We start from the raw sequence: 21,103 nt of genomic DNA, 5'->3' as shown, positions 1-21,103 counted from the left end.
AAAGGATAACGATTCCCCTCTCCTGCTGAGATCTCAACGAGTCTTGACCATTATTCTTCATGTTATTTTATTCAAGTCCTTGGGAAAAATGTTTAATGTAAGCAATCTCTGTTCTTCTCCCAATCCTCTGAGTTACATGTGAACTGTCAGTTGTTACGGGTTGTTAAACCCTAGCCATTTATTGTCAGGGTTATTTCAAACAAAGTGCTGTACCAGAGGGGTTGGCTTTCCTTTTTTTTCTGGTTTGTCTTAATTTGAAGGGTGTGGAAATGAAATTGTCAAAGACGTCAGCACATATTGTCACCCCACCTCCCATCCTATTCTTTGCTTTTCCTCTGTTTTCCTAATCTGTAGTTTTTCTCCTGTCCTTCATTGCTTTCTTTAAAATATTACATTCCGTCTGAAACTGTATGTAAATCCACCGAAATCACTGGCAGCTGGAACTGTGTGCGTGTGTGTGTGTGAGTGTGTGTGTCTGTGTGTGCCCATGTGTGTTTTCTCATTAGCTGCTTCTTTCTGTAGAGTTAAAACCCTGTATCTGGGCGGTGGCATGTTGAACAGAAAGGCACACTAAGTACTAAATAATTTACTTCTAGCCCTTCCAAACACTGCCATATTCTCTGGTGACAGGGGCAGCAGTGGTGATTATATTTGTAGACTTGTCTTCTTTGTCAAAACTGGCAGTGGCTTTTTTGACACCATTGAAAGTGATAGTGACAGTACCGAGTCCTTGGGGTGGCCCATGTGTGTTTTTAAATTTTTTTAAGAAAAATAAATGTCACAGTACTGTGGAGACAATCATATTACTGGCACTTAAAATCATAGCTCACCATGCCATGGTAGAAATAACTTGGGACGACAGATCTGACTTTGATTAAGAATACTGTGAGAAACAGACGAGATCAAAACCATACATTTTTAAGTACTTCTCCCGAGTTCTCTCCCACTAACTCCATCGGGTACAGCTACTCCGGCTATGAGCTGGACAGATGTAAAATATGCCTGCTTCACTTTATGCCCTCTTCGAGGAGATAGTTTGGGATCTATAATTGGTAACTTCTCCACATGCCAGGCAACACAGATTTTTGGATGACTCTGAGAGCTAACGTGGGAACCTACAAGTGGGAAGGGACAATTCAATACCATTTGACTTGAGATTTTGAAGTAAAACTCTCACTTAACTACCAGCCAAGGAAGGCCATATGCTGGAAGAAGCACACAAATGAAAAATGAAAAGACATTCACTCACTTGTATTCCATATACCCTTGGGCACAAACACTTTATTTCACAATTTTTGAGCTTACTTGACCATCATATATATCACTGGAAGGAGATAGTGAATTTTGTTTCTGTAACTGAGCACTCCTTTTATCATTGTAAAACAAGCGGAATGCCAACCCAGAGGGAGAAATTACACCATGGTACAAAATATACCGAGCCCTTGAAATGGGGTCCCACTGTAAACTATTAACAATATTTGCCAACTAACTGCTCTTCTAACTGAATGAGAAGAGCATGACTACGTGCACTCTGGGGAAGAAAGGTTGAGAGTGTGGGCATGGTTACAATAAATCTTTCTAGTTTTTTAGACTGGAAGTCATACGTTTCCTCTTCCTTTGGGACAGAAGAAAGTCTACTACCCTCGCTTTATCACCAACCCTGGCTCATCATGGCTAAATTTTCCAATATATTTCTAACTCACCTATCTTCTCCCATTTTCTTCTCTCTCAATCTTCCTTTTCCATTCTATATATTAATATCAAATAGACTAACTTTCCTAAGTTCTACTTATCTCAACACTCTTATGCTTGAGAATCAAAGATGGTTCATTGTTGTCCATCAAATCAAGTCCAGCCACTTTAGCTTGGCACTTTACCTCTCAATGGTTTCCCTGTCCACCAGCACCTGTCTTCATTACCGTATCTTCATTTTATTCTGCACATTTCACAGTGTTTTCCCCACTTCTCCATCTTAGCTCTTCACCACCCGGAGGGTATCCTCATCCATTTTGCTCCCTTCCACAGTATTTCCCAACTGTGTTGCTTCCAGAGATTCTGCTATGCCCCTCATTCCTTTACCCCATTAAAAAATTATGGTTTTTATCTTACTAGCTAGGGATTTATAAACTTGTACTTCCCTGGATTAATATTATGAAAGTAAATATCATTGATCTTTTTAAAAATATAAAATTATCATATTGAATATGTATTTTTCAAATGACGTGCTTTCTCTCTACCTCAAAGAAGTTACATTCTCCTTCCTTTGGAAATCACAAATAACTATAGTTCGATTCTATACTCCTCTCATGTCAGCATTATTTTAAACTTCCCTAAATGTCATCTTTCATTGTTTTTCTTCTTTGAACTCTTACTGATGTAGGATAGATGTTGGGGTTTGGAGCCGACGGCCAAGAAAAAAATTCTTGAGACGTCTTTGGTGCAAAAAGGTGGTTTTATTAAAGCCTGGGACAGGACCTGTAGAAAGAGCTGCACCAGGGTCATGAGGAGTGGCTGATTATATCTTTCAAGTTGGGAGGGGGTTAGGGATAGCTTAAGTCTCTAAGGAATTTTGGAAGCAAGGTTTCTAGGACTCTGAGGGGCTAGCTATTGTTAGGAAAAGGTCATTTATTACTGCCTAATAAAACTTTAGTCATGAGACCCTTCAGATGTATATTGGTGGGGAATATGCTTGGGGGATGATTGCCAACATATATCTTGGGGGGTAGAGATAAAGGAAGTTTCCAAAGGAATTTTTATATGTTAAAGTAGACTTACAGGATCCTGGGGGGTCAGGCTAAGATTGCCTTGAGGCAGCTGAGTTCCTAGAGGTCACTCTGCCTGTTTCAAGGACTTGTCAATGGGCTGTAAGTAGTAAGGAAATTTAATTTTTCTTTTCTTTGTTTCCCACATCACTATGGCACTTATAAGTGACACACATTTATTTATTACTTATTTCTTGTGTGTTATTTTTAATTCTTCAACAAAATGGGTAAACTTCTCAAAAACATGCCATGTCATATTTCTCAATAGTTCTCTCTAGCCTAATGCCAGGCATATGATAAATGTTTACGTTTTTATTATCAATTCATTCTGCTCAAGAATTAAAAATTTCTACCATAAAAATGTATCTTTCTGAATTATGTCTGCCTGCCAGTGTTTGTAAAAACCAAATACAGTGACAATCCATGTATTTAAATAAGGAAAATTACAGTCTCCAGGCTTTGGGCAAATTTTGTACACATGCAAAAATACTCAGAAAAATCATATTAGGGATAATGAACTGTATGTTTCTGAGTTGAATGAGATTTTCAAGGTAATCACTACCATATATTTAGTGGCAAGCCCTCTCAGTGCTTAACAGTTTCTGGGAATCTGTGGATGGTTTACTCATTAAGCTGTTGCTTACAATCTATCCCAATTTGTTTTTCTACACTAAGTTATCCTTTCACAAATTATCCCTTGTTCAGGAAAAAAATGTGTATGAGAAATACTTTCCACTCATCTTGCCAAACCTGTTAAGAAATATTCCATTTGTTCTTCCAAAGCTAATGTTTACCTTTTCTAATAGACATGACTTTCATCTGAAGTCTGATATTTTAGAATTTTTCATTTACCACTTGAAGGGGAGCAGAATATGTCACCCTAGAATGTGCCACTTTAGCATGCAAATTATTTTGAGCTGAAGACAGTTGAGGCCTAAAGGACTCAGGAAGAGGTTTTTCACCATCTCCTTATATGGGCTAAAAACTGCCTAAAAGAATTTAGGTAAAGGGCCTGGTCCAGGAAGAGAGCTAGCACTAGATACAACAAAAGAGTATGGGCTAGGTGTGATAAGCTGGGGGGAGCTTGGCCTGTTTGCTCAAAATCTTCTCTGTGTCCCAGTGTGTCTGCATAGCATGACAGATGTTTATTTACCAAACATTTGCTCTTTCCATCTTCCTGTGAATTGTCTTCCCTCTCTTTGAAACCTCAGACCCCTACCCACTCCTCATTAGCTCAGGATGGTACATAAGCCTTGATTGCCTAACTGTCTATGAGCCTCTCAAGTCTTTGTGGGGCTCCCATACATATGACATTTGTTTTTTTCCTGTTAATCTGTCTTATGTCAGCTTAATTAATAGACCAATCAAAAGAACCTAATAAGGTAGAGTAAAAAAATTTCTTCCCCTACACACCTTAGAAGCAGTATCTTGCCCAAGTTACATAGGTATTCACCACCACTATTTTCACTGATTTCTGTAACAAATATGATTATGAAACAAATCACTGGAATATACTGATAAGAAATAAATTATTTTCAAACTACTGTAGCATGCATCTATTATCATATGTGGACAAATCTATACTGTTAGAAGAATGCTAATTTTTTTTTTTAAAGAAAACAAGTTTTGTTTTCTAAATACAGTTCCGTAATGTATTCAGAAATGATATTCTCCTATTCTTGGTTTTAAATCACTCAAGGAAAAACAAACACCTTCTGGAATTTTATTTACTCATATGAGTTTTGAAATATATTACTCAATAGTAGTTTTTTTTTTCTTTTTAGGGAAAAAAACGTGTTATTTCATCTCTTGATCATTCAAACAATTATTATAAATATACTTGCTCTTTCATAGAGCACCAGGCTGACCTCATATATGTGTAATAAATGGTCTTCAAAGATAATGTTTTTAAGCATTTTCTTAATTTATATTATTGGCTCACCAACTATTCCCAGGAAAAATGAGGTGGAATACTTCCAAATATGCCCTTCTCACCTTCCTCCGCACACCTCCCTGTCTGCCAAAATCTTGTTTTCACAGTTGTATTTTGTTACTGATGCTCACTCTGTGTGGTCCTTTCTAATAAGGAAATAAAGAAATACCCCTATTGATTTTCTCTCTTATTGTAATCCTAGACTCTTGGGAAATTGGAGGGCCAGTTATTTGCTCTGTCTCTTCCTTTCTTTCTTTCTTCCCCAGATCTGAGCCTATTGGGTGGAAACCATATTGGTGCCTCATGACTGGGGAATGGAATAGATGTTCATCTCATGCTTTTCTCTAGGAATGTCTGTACCTGCAGTCTAACCATCATGGCTGAACTGTCAGATTAGTCAGTGAAACTGTTGGTTCTTTTGAATGAATTAATTGGATGGTTAGCCATAGTGGCAAGCCACAGTCCTGAACTAACAGGGTAAAATGGTGGTTCTTACAAGGATAACCTAAATTATTTACAGAAAAATGTAGAGCAGTGTCATGGTCTGTATATATCCTGGAAAATACAGACCTAATGTCATCTGGCTCTGCCATTGCACAGATAGGATGTTAATTGGACAACATTCCTGCTTTTAATTTAGCACTCGGATGTACTATGTGAGTAAAGGTTTAAATGGAATATTTCTAAAGTATTACTGTGTTGAACTATATTCAAATTTGGAGAAAAAAATCAATTCTTTTTAGAGTAAGGGCAATTGAAAATTTAAAACAACAAAATGCTAGAAATTATGAGTTTAGCTTAAAACTCTGTCATTAACACATCCCTTTGGAATAAAACAGAGAACAATGCATTCTCACACTGCTACTGTGCCCTTTGTTCTGCAATCCTAGAGCACTTAACAATGAATACAGTTAAAATTAGCATCAAAGTAGATTTCCTAAAGGAATTATTGTAGACAAATGGAAACAAAACAAATCAGCTTAAAGTTTAGATTGAAGAAATTAACCATGGGGATTTTCTTTATTTCATTTCACAATGTCTTCCAAGTCAGAGGCCAGGTGCCTACAGATTTAAAACTGAGTTAGAATTTGGCTGGTAGTAACAGCAAACACGACATAACTGATCTTCATACAGTATATTATGTGTAGGCACCTACTGCTTAGATAGATACATTAACTTCTTCTATCCTCACAATGATCCTATAAGGTAGTGTATTAGTTTCCTTGCACTGCTGTAACAAATTGCCAAAAAATTGTAGGTTTAAAACAGCAGAAATTGGGGTGCCTGGGTGGCTCAGTCAGTTAAGCGGCTGCCTTCGGCTCAGGTCATGAGCCTGGTGTCCTGGGATCGAACCCCACATCCGGCTCCCTGCTCAGCAGAGAGCCTGCTTCTCCCTCTCCCTCTGCCTACTTGTGCTCTCTATCTCTCTGTCAAATAAATAAACAAAATCTTTAAACAAAACAAAACAAAAAAACCAGAAGAAATTTATTCTCTCACAAATCTGGAGGCTAGAAGCCCAAAATTCAGCAAAGATGCACTACCTCTGGGGCCTCATGTGAAGAATCCATTCTTTGGCTCTTCCCCGCTTGTGGTGGCTGTTGGGATTCCTTGACTTAACAGCTGCATCACTCCAATCTCTGTCTGCGTGGTTACATTGGCTCCTCCTCTTCTGCCTGTGTGTCCTCTGGGAGTCTCTTATAAGGATACTTGTACTGATTTAGGGCTCGCCTGAATATTCCAGGAAAATGTCCTCATCTCAAGGTCTTTAGCTCAATTACATTTACAAAGACCCTTTCCCAAATTAAAGTAACATTCACAGGTTCCAGGAATTAAGACATGGACATACCTTCTGGACCACCATTCAACACACTATAGGTAGATAGTATTATTACATCCATTTTACAAATGAAGAAAATGAAGCCTACCAGCTAAAGTTTGTTGGACTATGTGCCAGGCATCAATCTAAGTCTTGTGTATACACTATACTATCTATTTAATATTCATAAACATCCCATGAGGTAGGTACAATTATTATTATTGGCATTTTACAGATAACGAAACTGGGGCTGTCTGAGAATTTGCTCAATATTACAGAGCTCGTAAATGGTGAAGCCAGGATTCAAATGCAGGACTAAATTATTCCAGAGCCTACACACTGAAACACTGAGCCACCCTATTCCTCCAACTTCCATCATCTACACTGAGAGGATCAGCATTGTGGGAACCTTACAAGATGTTGAGGTAAAGTATTAGACTTAAAATTCCTACTCTGTTACTTATTTGCAAGCACCACGACCTTCTGAAATTAGCTTCCTTATGCATAAAATAGAAATGTTATTTATAATAATTTATCTCTTTCACAAGCTGCCCTTCCCACCCTATGGTGCTAAATTTTTGTCATGAATGTTACTAAGGAATAATTCAAGCACAAAAGACTGCACCTGCTTAAATTGAACACATTGTTCAAATCAACGTGTTTTGAAAGTTGTATGGACCCCTAAAGCCACTACCACAATCAAAACACAAAAGATTTTCTTCACTTCAAAAAGATGGCTTCTGTCCACTTGAAGTCTATCTCTTCCCATCTCTGGCTCCAGCCAATCACTGCTCAGCCTTGGCGTTTTATAAAAACTCAATCATGCAATATGTACTCTTCTATGTCTGGCTTCTTTCACTGAGCATGTTATCAAGACTCATCCACATTGTCACATGCATCAAAAAGTCATGCCCTTTTTAATTGCCAAGTAGTAGTCCATTGTATGACTATAACACATTTTGTTTGTCCACTCATGTGTTGATGGACATTTGGGGTTTTTCAAGTTGTTGCCTATTGTAAACAAAGCAGCTAGCTATAAACATTTGTTTACAAGTGTTTGTGAAAACATGTTTTCACTTCTCTTGTGTGTATTTTCATTTCTCTTGTGTTGATTTTTAGGAGTGAAATGTCTGGGTCTTATGAAAGGTAGAAGTTTAAATGTTTAAGAAACTGCTAAAGAGTTTTTCAAATAAATTACACCAAAATACATTCTGACCTAATTTGGTAAACTGGGTGTTTCTGGGGAACAAGAATGGATGAGAAGATATTGAAGTAGTTCAGGTAGAAGATGGAAAAGATTAAACTAATGGCGTAGTTTTAAGGATGGAGGACTTGTCTTTAAGAACTATCTTCCTTAGAGGAAAATACGTACAAGACCTGGTGATTTACTGTTTATTAAATGTATGCAGTGAGGAATGAATCAAGAATGACTTCTATTTGCTAGTAAAGCCGGTGGTCTCAACTTGAGCTTAAACTATACCTATATCTGGTTTTAAGACAAGCTCATGATTGTCTTATGGACAATAATTCAACAAAAGTCTATTTGTGGGAGAGACACAGGCACCGCTTGAAAGTTAGAGTGTCAGAAAGGAAGGGTATAGCAGTCAGACTCTCAGATTTGATTCACTAACAAAGACTTATTTGTTAGAGGGAGGAATATAGCTTATTTTCTATCTCAGACTTATCTTTGGCCCCTTTTAATTTGGACTATTCTGTAAGTTCTAGGGGGAAATACCATTTAAGTAAAAACTCTGCAAAAGCTGTTAAGCACCAAAACCCATTACCATTTGGCACCCTTTATTTTGTCTGATATTTGTTCCTCTGTTCCTCCTTTCCTACCTTCTCTTGAATTGATAGAATCTTTTTTTCATATTCAATTTTAATTCCTCTTCTGTCTTTTAGCTATATCTCTATGCATTTTTAAATGGTTGCTCTAGGGATTACATTATGCATCATTAACTTATCACAGTCTATTTAGAATTAATATTCTACTACTTCTCATAAATTATAGGAAACTTGGAAAGCATAGTTCCACATACCTTCTGCCCTTTGTGCTAGTGTCCTATATATCAACATATGTATAAACCTCATAACACAATTATGTTTCCTTTAAATAGTCATATGATGTTTAAATTGAGAGAATAAAAAATACATATAATAATTTCCCACATATATGTCATTTTTGGAGTTCTTTACTTCCTGAAGATTAGAACTTCTATCCAGTGTCTTCACCCTTCTGCCTGAAGAACTTTAACATTTTTCGTAGCACAGATCTGCTGGTGGCAGATTCCATTATCTTAAATATGATCTTAAGTTATCTGAATATTTCTTGATTTACCTTTCATTTTTTGAGGGATATTTTCACTGGAAATAAAATTCTAGGAAATAAAAATCTAGTAAATAGATTTTTACTTTATTTCCATTACTTTGAAGATGTAATTCAATTGCCTTCTGGCCTCTGTTTTGTTGTCATTGTTGTTTGTTTTCTGGATAGAAGACAGATATCATCTATAACATTGGTTTCATGTATGTAATGTGTTTATTTTCCTCTGGATGTTTTCAAAAATTCTTCTTATCTTTAGATTTCAGCAGTTTGACCACAGGTACTCAGTGTGATTTTCTTGGTATTTATTCTTCACGAGTCTGTTGAGATTCTTGAATCTATAAATTGATGTTTTTCATCAAATTCAGGAAATTTTTGGTCATTATTTATTTAAACAGTTTTTTTCTGCTCTATCTTCTTCTGGGACTCCAATAACATGTATATTAAACTGCTTGATTTTATCCTCCCATTCATTAATATTCTATTAATTTTTCTTCAGTTTTTTACTCTGTGTTCTTCAGAATAAATAATTTCTGTTGATCTGTCTTTAAGTTTACTGACTCTTTCACCTGCCATCATCAAACTGCTGTTGAATCAAATCAGTATATATTTTTATTTCAGTTATTGTACTTTTTCAGTTCCAACTTGGGTTTTTCTTTACAGTTCCTTTTTTCTGCTGGGATTTCCCATTAGTGCATTTATTATATGTTATAATGTGCTATAATGTTATTTAAGTCCTGGACATATTTATAGTAATTGCTTGCCTGCTTAATTCCAAATATGGGTCATCTTTGGGTCAGTTTCTGCTCTCTTCTCTTTTTCCTAAATATAAATCACTTCTTCCTATTTTTTAGATGTTTACTAGTTTTGGGTTGTGTGCTGGACATTGATATAATATGTTATAAAAATACTTGATCTTCTTGTATTTCTCTGAAGTCTGTTTACTTTGTTCTAGCTGGCAGCTGATCTGGCTGGAGTCAAACTTTGGACTCGGTCTATGCTTCAGTAGGTAATAGTTGAACTATTGCTCAGTTCTTCCAGCTCCAGCTAATGCTTCCATCATGCCTCTTGGAGTCTCTTTATAGTTCAGGGGTCAAGCATATATCCACAATTTTGTGGATTACTTTCTCTGGGGTTCCATCTTCTTCAGGATTTCCCCTGTCAACTTTCCAGCTGCTCTATTAATCCCAAACTCTGTATTCTACAACCTCAAACAGGTAAGACTGAGGCTTACTGAAACTTTTTGCTGCCACCAACAATGTGTACTGGAGAGTGCCCTTAGTCAAAAAGCCATGAACTTATAAATCTCATCTAGGTCAGTTAAGTTAAATCTTACCTGGTCTCTCATGGATTGACTACCCTCTAGCTTTTACCTTATTTTTGGTTATTTTCCAGTGTATTCAAATGGAATTTTCTTTTTAATATTTTGTCGAAATTTTAAGTTGTTATCTGTGGAAGGATTAGTTCAACCGAACTACTATACCATTACCTAAAGCTGGATGATGCATCTGGCACCACTTCAACAGTTTATAATATAAAAGAGAAGGCAGGTATTTCTTCCCCACTTGCCTTAGCACCCCATGAAACTTTAGTGCATCAGCAGCCTTATTTATGCTGGTACATCAGCAATACCTACAATGTCATCTCTACAAAATATCTATTAGCATCTCACAGAATATACTTTGAGAAAGACATGCTATCTTTTAAGTTGAATATTAGGTTGGTATTTTGGGGTTTGATGTCATCTATCTACTCCATTATATCATAAGCTTCTCTTTTTCACCCTTTGCCTCCTTAGCAATGATTAAAGCACCTGACACACAATAAATAAAATAAAATAATAAATAATAAAAGAAAACAGTAAATAATAAAATAATAAGAACCTTTTGAGGGAAGGATCAGTGTGCTATAATAGAGACATGATTGAAGAACTAGGAGCCAGGTAATGTAACTCCCTCTGGAGAAGCAAGGAATTCTTCTGAGATGACATTGAGTCTTAAGGAAGAATAAGAGTCTGACAGACAACCTAGGAGGCTTTACCCCATAGGTAATGGTGAACCAACAACATCTAATGAGAAGATTAGCTTTAAATTTAGGAAGTTAGGTCTGGCAACTGTGTATAAGATAGAGTGGAGCTAAAGGAGGAAAATGAGAAGTAGATCACTGCAATAGTTGAAGGGAGACATAATGATTAAGGTAGTGATCACAGGAAGAAAGAATAATGGTGATATCTTAGAATCATTTTCCAGTTATTTTCTATTAGGACTTGATGACGAGTCATATATGGATTTTGAAGGAGAACAGTCAGGACTGAATCGAGAATTCTAGCTTGGAAGATGAAGGAAAGGATTCACTCATTCATTCAACAAACAGTGAGTGAATACTGTATTCCAGACACACTGTCTCAAGTCCTGGGAGTGTAACAGTGAATAAAACAGACAAAAATACTTCCTCCCTAAAGAGAAGTTATGTGACAAAAATAAATGATAAGGAAAAATGTACACCATGTCAGGTAGTATTAGGAATATTGGAAAAAAAAAAAAAAGGAGGAAAGGAGGATAAGGAATACTAGTAGTGGATTACATTTTTAAATAGGTGGACAGGGAGGGTCTCACTTAGAAGAGACCAAAAAAGGAAGGATGAGAGAATGAGTCATGTAGATATCTGGGGGGAGAGCATCCCAGGCAGTAAACAGCAAGTGTAATGTGTTCAGTAACTGAAATAAAGAAAAGGGTCTCAATAGCTGATTTCTGTATGAATATGTATGTGTGTATAATAATGAGAAATATTGGCTTCTCTTTTAGACAAGCTAGGTATAAGGTACCTAAAGGAACACTCAAATGTAAATAGATTAACATATAAGGGTTTAGATCAGGAGCAAGATCAGTGCAGGATAAAAAAAAATTGGAAGTCATAATCAAGTACAGTACTCCAAATCCAGTACTCATTTCTCCACACCAGGAGGAAGCAATTTAAATAAACAGCACTTTTGTGTGAAAAATGCCAATTTGTGCCATGTTGACAACTGCATTTAAAAAAGAAAGATTTGGATTTTATAAGTAGCTCTGCTGTTGGTACACTCCATGAACTTCATAAAATGAAAACACATGGTCATATAACTATAATGTAAGCTCATATAGGCCTTACCCTTACATGCTAAATTCATGGACTCAGATGTGGGTTATATTCATTGTGAAAATGTCATTTATCCTTTGTCATTAGTGTAGCTGATGTGAGCCTGCCACTTCAGCTTTGACTGGGTACAGAAACCAGGCCTAAAGCCTGGGGACTTCTGGTTCAGCAGTTTATTGGAACTCCAGAAAGGAGACTCTGGTTCTGCACAGTCTAATACTCTCCTAGAACTGGAAGTGGGATTTTTTTTTTTTTACTACCATTTTGACATCCAGTAAGATAGGAACTTCCTAAGAGCAGAAATAAGAAAACCTTCTCAATTTATCAGGCTCATTCTTGACAGTTACAATTGTCAGACTATGTCGAATAAACATTCAGGGCAAACAAAACCAAATGGCTGATGAAGTATGGGACAGTTTATGCATTCTTTCCCTTCTTTCCGGCCATTCACTGAATGGAGATATTATTACAGAGAGAATTGTTTCAAGAAGAACCGTACTTGGGGCAGTCCAATTATCACTTCAAAATCTCCTTAAATTTTATTTTTATTTATTTTTAAAATATTTATTTATTTGTTTTAGAGAGAGAGAGAGAGAGAGAAAGCACAGGAGTGGGAGGGGCAGAGGGAGAGGGAGAGAGAATCTGAAGCAGACTTCACACCCAGCACAGAGCCCAATGCGGGGCTCGACCCAGGGTTCAATCCCACAACCCTGAGATCATGACCTGAGCAGAAACCAAGAGTCGGATGCTTAACCAACTGTGCCACTCAGGTGCCCCCAAAATCTCCTTAAATTTTAATATACATTTATTTGAATCTCCTTGCTGCAGGAGGAGGGTGGGGATAGGGAGGAAGAGAGTTTAGACTGCTTTGCAATGTCAGCCAAAAGAGTGGGAGAATGGTGTTCAGGGCTGAGGTTAAGGCAAAAAGTCTAAGGATTTGTCAGATCAGCCCTGGGTAATGGGCAAAGCCAAAATCTTAGCAGGGAAATTGAGACTCAAGTTGCTTATCAGGGAATCAGAAAGACCAAAGGTGGGACAAGAGCAGGTGCAAAACTGGGGTATAGAGCCCAGAGTTTGGGTCCTGGGAGAGAAGACTGAGTACCAACAGGTTAGAACCAATGAGGAACTCTTGAGGTTGGACCCCCAACGATGATGTAGATATCAGCTGTCACTTGTGATTTGCTCTTAGGGATCATGGAACTTATACCCGACATGAGGATTGGTTAGTAAATGTGAGCTACTAATTTGTAAGAGACATTGGATAGTTATGATCTTTTGCATACATTATCCTTCTTTCAGGTTTTGTTTGTTTTGTTTGCATCTTAGAACACTTCGCTTTAGATTTTTCCTTTATCTAGAATGTTTTTAGTACCTAGTTATCCCATGAATGACTGACACTCCTACTTGCCATTCAAATCTCACTTAACATGTCATTTCTAGAAAGAACTTTCCCTGACTACACAATCTAAAGAAGCTATCTAGGCCAACAGACACATGAAAAGATGCTCAACATCATTCATCGTCGGGGAATGCGAATCAAAACCACAATGAGATATCACCTCATACTTGTCAGAATGGCTAAAATCAAAACCAAAGAAACAAATGTTGATGAGGATATGGAGAAGGAACCCTCTTACACGGTTGGTGGGAATGCAAACTGGTGCAGCCACTGTGGAAGACAGTATGGAGGTTCCTCAAAAAATTAAAAATACAACTCCTTTATGATCCAGCAATCACACTACTGGGTATTTACCCCAAGAATACAAAAACACTAATTCGAAGGGACATGCACATCCTATGTTTATTGCAGCATTATTTACAATAGCCATACTATGGAAGCAGCCCAAGTGTCCATTGACTGATGAATGGATAAAGATGTGTTCTATACAATGGAATATTATACAACCATAAAAAGAATGAAATCTAGCCATTTCAATGACATGGATGAATCTAGAGAGTATAATGCTAAGTGAAATAAGTCAGTCAGAGAAAGACAAATACCATAGGATTTTACTCTTATGTGGAATTTAAGAAACAAAGCAAATGGACAAAGGGGGGAAAAAAGAGACAAACCAAAAAATAGACTCTTAACTATAGAGAACAAATAGCTGGTTACCAGAGGAGAGGTGGGTAAGAGGATGGGTGAAGTGGGTGAAGGGGATCAGGTGTCCACTAGTCTTGATGTAAGTAATGTATGGAACTGTTGAATCACTATATTGTACAACCGAAACTAATATAGCACTGTCTGTTAACTACAGTGGAATTAAAAAATAAATTAAAAAATATAAAGTAGCCATCTAGGATCTTCTCTATAATATCTTTTTATTTTAACTTTTAGCATAGGACCCACCACCGCTAACATTTCTTACCTCCCTCCGTGCCTCCTTCACTTCCTTCTCTTCATTCACCTCCCTGCACTAGACTGGGAGGTCCATGACAGCATGAACCTTGGCTGACTCATTTACCATGGTAGCTTAAGCACATAGAAAAGTACATGATTCTAAATATTCCTCAGTAATATTTTAATTAAAGCATAAATGAATGGATTATTGCTGAACTAACTAGTATTTCTTAATTTTGCTTGTTTTAAGGTTTTTTTTTTTTTTTGATTCTATAAAAAGGAGCCATCAAGGGATCCTGCTGCCCCATCCTAGAAGGAGAATAGACCAATATTTATATCCTGACCACCATATGTCCACTTATCTCTTAAAGGTATCTATATTTTATACCATTGCAAATACGTTGTGTTAGTCATTCATTTCTTAGCAGTAAAATGCTCTATGAAAAACAACTGCTAACTCTTTTCATTTATTCCAACCCCCCAGCAATGCCTCGAAGATTCTTCTAAGAAAGAGAAAGCAGATACCAAATAGTGGCTCATATAAAAGCATCTTCTTCATCCTGAATCTGATATTTAAATGGTTGATATGAAGAATGCTGGAGAAATGTAGTTAGTATTCTCATACACAGAAGAGATTTAACTTTATTTCTAAGTAAAAAAGGTTACAATCTCAAAAAAGGGAAGTATTTTGTGTCCCTGACCATTTCAAGAATCTAAACCTAAAGCCAAATCAATAGTGTTTCACAGTTTCACAGCCTCCGTCTTACCTAGCTCGCAGCTCTGCACGCTAACCCTAAGATTCTCCCCTAGAATTACCTGGGGGCACATTGAACTGTTACAGATGGTGGCCCACTCAGAGATTGTACTGATCGAAGTGGGGCCAAGGCATTTAAGAGCCTGAAATTCTCATTACAGCTAACTTTTAGGAATGATAATTTAAGTATTGTTTATAATAGGGAGAGATAGAAAATGATTTAAATATCCTTAAAATGTTGTTTTCGTGGCAGAGGTAATGAGGCAGAAAAGTACTGACAACATATTGTAGTATGAAAAGCTCAGGTTTACATGAAAGAACAACAAACAAATGGTCCTGCTCCAAGTAGATGTATGAAAGTTTCCATAGCATGCTCTCAATTTTTCACTCAAAAATAAAGTTAGCTGAATTTGACTTCTCCGTGACTCCTAATTGGTCTTCCTTTGTGGAGTGTGTATGAAAAATAATGGATGAGAAAGAGAGAGAGAGAGAGAGAGAGAGGGATTTTTAGCAGCCGTGCCGTGCCGCTCACTGGGACTCCTAGGATGAATCTGGATGCTAAATTTGGAGGTGCCTTACATTGCCCAGACTCCTAGAGGTGCAGAGCTCCCAGACCGGCTGACTGAGGAGGAAGTAGACAAAGGGAATATGTCACCATAACCTTAGACTCAGGGGCACAAGTTTTTAAACTCCAAAACCCAAAATGCTGCTAAAAATGGAACAGTTGATAAACTCAGACTGAGCACCTTGGGCAGTTTGATCAAAGGAAGAACAAGGTGTGGTTAAATTTGTCAAATAAAACTGACGGGATTTCCCACCCCCCACTCCCCATATTTAAGAAGGTTGAGGGAGAGAAATGACCGTCAGGACTTTTGTCATCCTTTCTTGGGCTTCCTGGATCCTCAGGACAGATGGAGCTCTGCTGGGCCCACTGTGGTGTGTCATTACCTGTGCTTTTAGACTAAACTCAGAGGAAAACAAATGTCACACCTAAAGACTTAGGGAGGAATTGCTCTGACCACATTTTAAAGGTGAAGTGGCTTAGGCCCAGGGAAATCCTGTGATCAGATACAGGCTGAGGGCCAGTCCAGCTGAGCCTCCTGTCCACCTACTGCATTCCCACCTCAAACGTGTCAGGGCAACTGTCTCCTAACCCAATCACGTCTGAGCAGGGACAAGTCAAAACACCGAGCTGGGAGGGAACCTGTGAGCACAGGACAAATTCTATCCTCTGAGTTCTAGAGATGGGGAGAGAGAAGCTCCTGTGTGCCATGCTTTGCTACCTCAAGGATGAGCAAAACATAGACCCAAGACCTGATTTAGCCTAGCTTACTAATGTCCTAAGATTTTTAGGAACCCAGAAAAAAAACTAATCTAAAACACAGAGCCTACGAGGTTGAATTTTAATCATCTCCATTAGCATTTAGTAAGGACTCAGGATTTTAGTATCCTAGTCCTGTCAAAATTGATGTAAAGCAAGTGTACACAAGGACAGAGTCAGGGGGCACCTGGGTGGCTCAGTCGTTAAGTGTCTGCCTTCGGCTCAGGTCATGATCCCAAGGTCCTGGGATGGAGCCCTGCATTGAGCTCTCTGCTTGGCAGGGAGTCTGCTTCTCCTTCTCCCTCTCTCTCTGTCCCTGCTCTCTATCTCTCACATGCACGTACACGCTCTCTCTCTCTCTAATAAATAAAATCTTAAAAAACAAAAAAAGACAGAGTCAGGAGGGCAAAAGTTTAAGCCTTTCATTAAAAAAAAAAAAAGGCATTTGAAACAGTGCAAGTCCTCAATACTGGACAGGGGGCTAGTGTATGTTGGGAGAGTTTGGACCTTAGAACGAATTGGAATACATACGAAATAACCAACACAACATCTGTGTTTTCCTTGGAGGAATATATTCAGTAATAAACCAGGTATTTTTATTCTATTCTACTCCTATTCTATTCTATTTTATTCTACTCTGTTCTATTAATTTGGTCAAGGTTAACAAAGGCTGAAACTGCAGTTGCAAATTCACTTTCCCAAGAAGTAAGGAAGTGACCCATTAATTTTAACTTTCTAAATTATAGTTAAAAAAAAAGAAAGAAAGAAAGAAAAGGAAAAGGTGACTGAAACCTTAATGCCATATGGAAATGAGAGCAGAGAGAGAGATTTATTTCCAGTTTTGAAAGGTAATAAAAACAATTGGTGGGAGGGGAAAATAACATTATACTGTGGGTGGCAGATTATTTTGAAGTAATCATATACTAAGGGGTAAAATTGTATGAGGTTTAGAGAAGTTTACTGATTTTCAGATACTCAATTGGTTAAGGGCCAACAGGTTAGTATAAACTGAATAAAAAGATGTTGTCATTTTCTCCCAACAAATTAAAGAGGGCTCTAAAGGTAAACTTGCTTTTTTTTTTTTTTTTTTAATGTCTGTGACATAAGTGGTGGTGTATCTCACCTGCCATCAAGCTGGATCACTGTGGATAGAACTGGTTGGTAAACATCATGCTGTATTATGTATTTCCAGAGATATTACCTCTTATTTATTTGGTCAGAAGATGGTAATCAACAGACTAGTGCTCTCCTGATACAGGAGGGAGCAAAATGGGAGATCAAATGCTTTTTACCCTCTGCAAATAACTGTCTGCAAATGCACAGGTCTGTCAGGATTCCAGAAGATAGTGAACGCTCCACAGCTGGGGAAGCCCTGCTTCTTCAACTCTGATGGCTGCATCTTATTGTCAGGTGCAAATTATTTAGCAACTGCCACATTAGTTATAGGTACGAATTGCACAAATTAATTTCATAAATAATTCATTTGGGGGGCTATGAATTAAAAGTATACCACAGTAAAATAAAAATTTATTTCTGCAAAGCTGATAATGATTGATAGATTCAATTTCTTTTTCAAACAAGACTTTTAGAACGCAGCCTGTGGCTTTTTAAGGGTTAGAACCAAGAGTGTGCAGAGTACAGTGAAGAAAACAAGTATCCAGATAATCCATGAGAATGCTCTAAAATACAAAGAGCATTGAGGCAAATACGTAGGGATTTCTGGGGAGAGTTGTCCAGATAATTATATCACTTTTCCAATTCACTTTGGGTATAGAGAAAGACACCCATGTAATAAGTAGAAATCTCCTAATGTGGACAAATTAAAAAAAAATTTTTTTTCTTCATGATAGATCTGAAATATACAGACTCAGAAGTATTTTGATAGAGAAGATAGTAGGTCTTGTTTGAACTGAGTGGCAGGCTGTCAAACAATTTCACCAATCAAATCACAAGAATATGACTCAGGTACCCCATAATTCATTTTAGAAACTTGAGACACAAGCAAAAATCTCACTTCCCCACAGTAAGACATAAGAATGTCACTGCGGACCTAAGAGAAAGACAGTCGCAAGTTTGTTTGCTAGTAGACTCCTAGGGAGCTGAACACAAAAATCCGATAAATAATTAGCTCTCCTGTGACAGGCTTCTGAATTACTGTGATACATTAATTGGACAAAATTAGCATGAATTAAGGCAAATAAGTATAACATGTAATTTATTACTTACTAAGCATGGTGCTGCAGTGGAAGCTTCGAATTTCCCTTAAGATTGCTTTAACAGCTATAATGCATTCCTTAATTTACTCTGTGGAAAATCAATTTTTTCAGAGTTCATTAAGCACCAATATGTTACAATGCAACTCTCTAGAGCATGGAGCCTCAATACATTATGCAAATCCATGCCAGTGTGGTACCAATATGTAAATAGCAGTAATATTATTGTCAGCCTCCTATTGATAAGTTTCACCAAGATAAGAACACCTAGAACTTCTTGCATCTGTTGACTGTGTGTGTTAGGGCTGTTGCATGCTGTCCTTTGCTAACTATAGCACCAATATTCTTGCAGGATGTATCAAAGCTTTTGTCAACGGCTAGCAGCGGTGTAATTTCTTTCTAATCCCATGTCTTGAATACCGAAAAACAACAAATCAACAAGTGTTTAGTAAGTACATAGCATGGGCCCAGTGGAGTTGTTTTAAAATTTTAATTGATTCTGTGCCTCATATACCTCATTTGAGCCAGAGAAATAATTAAGGCTATCAAAGCCACAATTTCCTGGAAATATATTTCAAATCCTCATTTCACTTGGCATCAGTTATGTAGGTTACATTACTACCACCGACAAAAAAATGCAACACATGATTTGACTGAAAATAATTTTGTAAAAAGCAATGTATTCAAGAGAAATGTAATCAAAAGCATTTTGGTTGGCTCTAAACTTTGATATGAAGAATGTTCTTATAAAAAATGAATGTCCACAATACCTTGTTATTCAAGGGTTGGTGATTTCGGTGCCCTGATAGTAGCAGTTCCATAACAATTTATGATTCTTCCCCCACCCCCCAATTTTTTTCCTGTTTTAATTTCTAATTAATTTCCCACCATTTATTTCTCCGGGTTATTCATAGCATTAAAAATCAGCTAAATCTCATGGTACTGATGTGGCTCAGTTGGCTAAGCGCCAGATATCTGACCCTTGATTTCAGCTCAGGTCATGATCTCAGGGTTGTGAGACGGAGCCCCACAGCAGGCTCCATGCTGGGTTTGGAGCCTGCTTAAGATTCTCTCTCTCCTTTTCCCTCTGTCCCTCCCACCCCTCTCTCCCACTTAAAAAAAAAAAAAAATCAGCTAAATCTCAATGTTCAATAACAGTATGCTATGGACTAAATTCTGTCCCCTTAAACTTCATATACTGGTGTCCTTACCCCCAATATGATAGTATTTGGAGATGGGGCTATTGGAAGGTAATCAGGTTTGGATGAAGTCATGAGGGTGGGGCTCTCATGACACAATTAGTGCCCTCAGTAAGAGACACCAGAGAGTTTGCTTTCTCTTTCTGTCTCTATCATTTGAGGACACAGCGAGAAGGTAGCCAACTACAGTCCGGGAAGAGGGCTCTCACCAGAATCAACCATGCTGGCACCCTGATTTCAGACTTCCAGCCTCCAGATCTGTGAGAAATAAATTTCTGTTGTTGATGCCACCCAGCCTATTATAGTATTTGGTATGGCAACCAAGCTAAGACAGGCTAAGAGTTGGAGCAATCTAAATGTACCCAATTTGGTGGATTACAAGAATAAATTATGTTAATTTTTAAATATTGATAAGGATTAGAAGGAAATAAGTTAACTCATAACTCAAAAATTGAAAAAAAGGAAAAACGGTTAGATTTAGTAAAAGAATAAAAGTTAAAAGCTACTGAAGTAAAAAACCAAATTACTGCTAAATTCCATACAATGTAATTGCCATGAAGAAATCACTAACATATTATCTCAATGAATAGTAGACATCACGTTTTCATACTGAATTCTTAGTACCTAGAGCAGAATGAAGGAGGGCTGAGTTAGGAAGCTGGCTGGAAAACTAATATTTAAGTATTTAAACATTATTAGGACACCAAAATATCTCTGGAAACATAACAAGATGGTTTAACTGGCATTTCCATATTTTTTCTCAGGGAGAATAGCTTATGAGGCAGAAAGAAATATTTACTATGAACTGGAGGGTGGACTAAAACATGGTGGACTCTCTTAGGCAGTGGGTGTAGTTCTCTTGGGGCTTTGGTTTTGCTGAATGAAGTGTGCATCTATGGGACCAAACTGACTCACCTGGACTTAGAGGAAGTACTGAGCTCCATCTCAGTCTACCCATCCAGAGTGATAGTCCCTGTCCTCTTTCCTTCATGGAATTCTCAGGCTCTACATACATGGCAAACAAATATTTTAAGAATATCACTTGTAAAGGATACCCTAGTGATCATGACTTGCTCTACATCCTACTGTTTCCACAGTTCTTTTGTTCCTGCAACACATAAACATTGTTAAGCTGTTGTTTTCTGGAATTTTTCAAATCAGATGGGAAGAAATCAGGTATTAAGGAGGCTGAGGGAAATTACATTTGCTTGTGAACGGTTTGATTCCCTGACTTCATGACTTTATATGGACATAGATTCTGTGGGGATATCCTGACACTTCTAGAAAGTTCTGACCACATTTAAATTTT

At 37.5% G+C, this 21,103-nt stretch overlaps 1 long non-coding RNA gene across 4 annotated transcripts in view; it reads left to right on the top strand.

Annotated features, from left to right (window-relative positions):
• Positions 1 to 4,636: 4,636 nt before the first annotated feature.
• LOC123835372 (uncharacterized) overlaps positions 4,637 to 21,103 on the top strand; it is a 50,562-nt gene continuing 34,095 nt past the window's right edge. For 3 of the 4 annotated variants that reach the window (XR_010406418.1, XR_010406416.1, XR_006788729.3), the window contains exons 1-4: positions 4,637 to 6,936; positions 14,558 to 14,678; positions 14,792 to 17,828; positions 18,948 to 19,043. This is a non-coding gene — a long non-coding RNA (uncharacterized LOC123835372). The remainder of the gene's footprint in view (positions 6,937 to 14,557; positions 14,679 to 14,791; positions 17,829 to 18,947; positions 19,044 to 21,103) is intronic. The other variant, XR_010406417.1, reaches the window with a different exon arrangement.

This window comes from Mirounga angustirostris, unplaced genomic scaffold, assembly GCF_029215605.1.
Source record: "Mirounga angustirostris isolate CCGP_5_RB_7025 unplaced genomic scaffold, mMirAng1.0.hap1 SCAF_12, whole genome shotgun sequence".
Lineage (NCBI taxonomy): Eukaryota > Metazoa > Chordata > Mammalia > Carnivora > Phocidae > Mirounga > Mirounga angustirostris.
Note: the sequence above shows the minus strand (reverse complement) of the source record. Positions and strands in the feature narration are given on the sequence as shown.